This window comes from Vigna unguiculata, chromosome 4, assembly GCF_004118075.2.
Source record: "Vigna unguiculata cultivar IT97K-499-35 chromosome 4, ASM411807v1, whole genome shotgun sequence".
Taxonomy (NCBI): domain Eukaryota; kingdom Viridiplantae; phylum Streptophyta; class Magnoliopsida; order Fabales; family Fabaceae; genus Vigna; species Vigna unguiculata.
Window position 1 is genome coordinate 27807735 of NC_040282.1, and position 5143 is coordinate 27812877.

Consider the following 5143-nt stretch of genomic DNA (forward strand, 5'->3'; position numbering starts at 1 on the left):
TCCAATTGTTAATCTCTTTAAACAAAGAGATTAACTTAATTACTATAAAGATAAGAGTACAATTAGATTAAAGAGAATAAGGAAAAGAAAACACCCCTCTTGAAGACACAAGAGATGACAGTAAACTTCCTCTGAATCACACAGAGAACTTGACCAACTTTCCTAGCAACAGGAGCAACACTCAATCTCCTAGAAACCCTCTTAGGAAAATTTATCGTTTCACTCACACTTGGCTTTTCAAAGCTCTTTTAAGAACACTCAGAGAACTCTTTGCAAACACAACACTAGGACTCTAACTCTCAAAAAGGTAAGTTCGAAGTAGCATTGCAGTTCTTTAAATAAGGGTTTTGAAAATTAGGTTAAAAGTTGAACAAACATGTTTAAATTGCCAAGGATAATCGATTATCACTATGATAATCGATTATTCTAGTGGGTTTTTGAAAATTTAAACTCAACTTAAGATAATCGATTGTCACTTATGATAATCGATTATCACAATAATTGTTACGAAAATGAAAGGATTAGAGAGACTACAAACTTTGTTGTTGACTCTAAGCTATTTTAAACACTTTAAAACAATTAGAAGATAAATTTAAACATAAAAATACTTGTCTTCAGATTGTCTTTCAAAAAGCTTTTGAGATTCTTTAACATCCTTAAAATCTTGCTTTAACCTTAAGCTTGTCTTCTGCTTTTGCCAACAAGCCAAAAAGTGACTTGTTGTGAAATAATACTCAAAAGGGTTAGCTATAAGTGATTATGATCCAAAAGAATACTCAAACTTAGCCATGAATGGCTAAGTGTCAACGAATACTTGACAGAGCAAGATTATCCAAAACTGACTCAAATTCAATGGAATACTTGTATGTACTTTGCCATAGTAGTTTGCTTAGTGAAACTAGACTAGTTGGTCAAGAACAAGACATATTGCACTGTTAGAAGAAGTAATATAAAGATATTGAGTAATCCTTCTTCCTTTATCTTGTTAATATCACATGTTATTGTATCTAAACTAATCAAAGAAGGAGAGTTTTTCAAACTAATCTCTTTGAAGGTCTTTGACACATTGTTTGTGAAGTGTAAAATTATCATTTGATCGTGTATTGAAAGACAATATTCCCTAAAAGTTTTAAAATCACAATTCAGCCCTCCTTTTTTGTATTTTACTTGTTTTTTTACATTTTCATATTTGTTTATTTTAGGCGTTACATAAATTTTTGGGTTAAGTATGTTTTTAGTCCCTGAACTTTGACTCAAAATTGGAATTCGTCCCTGGTCGAAACTTTGATAAATTTTGGTCCCTAAACTTTAAAAATGAATTAATATAGTCCTTTTAACCCAATTTTGTGAACTTCTTTTTTAGGTTTCGAACGCATTTCTCAGTAAATATGGAGCCGAGAATGTGTCAAACAGAATAAACAACTCCAATATTAACATGAAATACATTCCACCTGTTGAAAAAGAGTCAACATAATTGGGTTAAAAGGACTATATTCATTCATTTTTAAAGTTTAGGGACCAAAATTTATCATAGTTTCAACCAGGGACGAATTCCAATTTTTGACCAAAGTTCAGGGACTAAAAACATACTTAACCCTAAATTTTTAGTCAAAGCAATGAATAAAATTAACGTTTATTTTGTTTTTATCTTATTGTGTTTGTTAAAGAAAAATCCAACACCCTAAACATTTTTATTGAAAAGCTTAAATACAAAAAAGCTTAAGCTTGAAAACGTTAAGAAGTTGTGTCATTTGACAAACGCTAATCATATCATGAGTGTGTATATTTCTTTCAATAGATGATAAAACACTCTGTCAAGCTCCATTTTGTTTGATAAGCAAATGAAGATCAATTAGATAATAAGTACAAACCAAAACTTTGAGCTGACATACTCGAACAATATTCTAAAGCTTCAATTTGTGTTGCAAAGAATGTCTTCACCATATGTTATTAAGAGATTTACACTAATTACAAAAGTTTCATTCAAATATCTCTTAAGATTCAAGCTAAAGCTAAAATGTCCACCAACTTTATGTAACGAAAATATATGTCAACTTTCTAGCTCAACTATCTACTCAACGCACTGTGGTTTTATTACTCAAGAAGTAAAAAACTATGTAACCTAGGAATATAAGTACCATTAGAGAACTTGCATAAAGGAGAGAAGAGCAATTAGTATTGCATAGAACACATTCAATGCTTCTCTACATCAAAGCTTTATATATGATAGCAAAAATAGAAGAAGACATTTAAGTGAGTTCAAAACTACTCAACAAACTTCAAATGGTCTATAACAATCACTTATTCTCAAGCTATATAAAGAATCTTTTGAAAAAGAAGAAAAATAAGAATAACTATTATATGCATTATTCGTGTTCAACTCAACAAACTAGTTGATAGTCTAACCATTGTATATGTCAAAAGACATAACCTTTTCTAGTATGCTAAAATTGTGATTTTTTAATCATTCAAACTCTATTGCCTATACCATGAGTGACTTGTCAAAAGAATTCTTATTTAAACCAGAAATGCCTTGTGAAAGAATACTTGAATGCAAATAGCTAAAAATGGATAAGAGTTGAAAGAATATCCAAATTAAATTAAGAGTGACTTGTTAAAAGAATACTTGATTGAACTAGAAGTATCTTAATAAAAAAAAACTTATTTGTACTTCGTAGCATGATTTTGTTTAGTGAAACTTGACTGATTGTTTAAGAATTAAACATGATCTATATAATTATACAAATCAATATAAAAATATTAAATATCTTTTCTTTCTTTATTTTTTTATATTGCATGCTATAACCAACCTTAGAAAACTTTTAATATTTCATCTTATAACTTATTAATTATCATATGAAAATAATTACATAAACTATACAAGCAAACTCCAAAAATTTTAAAATAATTTCAACCCTTCAGTTTTGTATTATTATTTTTTGTCATAATGTTTTATTTTATTTTATTTTCATATCCTATATTTGTCTTACCATGTTTGTCTTATCTATTAGAAATATTTTAATAATTTAAAAAATAAATAATTAAAATAAAAATTCTACTGTTATTCATGTTTTTATAGATATTTAATTTATGGGTTAATGTGTTTTATAGTTAACGGCTATATTCTTATTACACTTTACTACTTTGTCTCCTTTTGCTACCTATAAATACCACCTAGGTGAATGGGGAAGAAAACAACAACAACAAAAACAATAAACACTAGAGTTCTCTAAAAAGTGTTATTATTTTCTTTTCTATATTATCTGTAAGACAGTGGTGTTCATAAGGTTCGGTGATCCTTCGCTGCACTCGATTGATCTCACATGTTGTTGTATCTTGGGAGAGAAACGCATTTGATTTGAAACACATATGATTGTGTATCTGTTTAACCTTGTACAGTAGGGACGTTTTCTCTCTAAGGATAGCGTTATGCGTGTCTCAGCCCAGGATATTTCTACTCCTTACCTCATTTATTTTTATTTATTATTTATTATTATTATAATAATTTTATTATTAATAGTATTATATTTTTGTTTAATATTCATTGATTCATATACAAGTCAATATTATTATTGCTCTATTTATTATTATAATGTTTTTATTATTATTAATATTATTTGAGTAATATTTTCTAACATTATCATATTTTGACTATTAAACAATATTTTAAAGAATAAAAATATGAAAAAAAGTGACTAAAAGTAAATAGAGATTCCTAAACATTACACGGCTAAACTTTTTTATTTATTTTTTCATGGATTTTTTCATTCATATTTTACTCTATGAACTATCACTGAAAATACATTTTAAACAAGAAATTTTTTAACCTAGTGATTATTTTTAATTATCACTAATAATATATTTTCTTTTCTTTTGGTGAGATTTCTTAAGTTATTAGTAGACAGCTAATTTCTCTATTTCTCTCTAAAATTGAACTCCCAAATATAAAATTAAAAAATTAACTCAACACAACACCAACAGTACAATGGAAGTGATCAGGTTAAAAACCCAATCATTTTTTTAAGGGTATTCTTTTTGTATCCATAACTACACTTTTTTTAAATATTCTTTTACTTTTTCCCCTTTTGATTAACTTTGTAAATTTTCCTATCATGCAATTTAGAATTTCCATATCATATTCTTAGGTATGAAAGAGTTGCATAGCACTAAGAATATGAAAGTGAACTCTATTGGTCCACTTCGACATGGATATATTGACAACCTCGAACATGTAACAAGTACCTCTCTTTTGTTATGTTCCATTTCTATGTAAACTTAACTAGATTGTAAAATTTGTTAAAAACACTTACTTTAAATATTTGTGTTTAATGATATCCAAAGTTGTAAATAAATGTCAGCTTTATTTAAAATTTAACGAAAATAAATTAAAATGATAAAAGTTTTAAGAAATATGAACAAAAGGCGTGAAAAATATGAAAATAAAATTTGTGAATAAGTCATAAATTGGAACAAAGTTGAATTAAAAGTTTTAATTAAGGAACAAATATGTCTAAAAACAAATACCCAAATGTAAAGGGACCTTTATTATTTCGTACAGATTAGTTGAATAAATAATATTACTTTTTTATTTATGTTTTCTTTGGCGTATTAATATTAAAATCAAAATGAACTTCGTAGCACATCTCATAAGTAAAATCTCATAAGTAAAAGATGCAAAAGATAAATTTTATGAAATTATTTTTGCTAAATGCTACTGTATATAGGTTGATTAAATAATTAAATCTGCATTTACACAATCATATTAATTAATATTAAAATCAACATCAATTTCATATCACATTTTAATCGATAAAAATTAAATTTATTAAAGTATTATTTTTATTATTTATAAAAATTAGTAACATGAAATTGTTTTAACCATTTTTCTTATAGATTTTGTATGGTCTTTATTCTTAGTTTGAAGAAATTATCCATAGTAAGTTTTATTGTGTAAAAATGAATATAACAAATTGCTTTGACAATTTTATATATTTATTTTTTAAAATTTTAATAACTGTATTTCTTTTAATGATTTTTATGATAATTAATTTCTAAAATACAAACGTAATACATAGTATATATATATATATATATATATATATATATATATATATTATTTTTTTTTTTCTGGATAAATGCACAA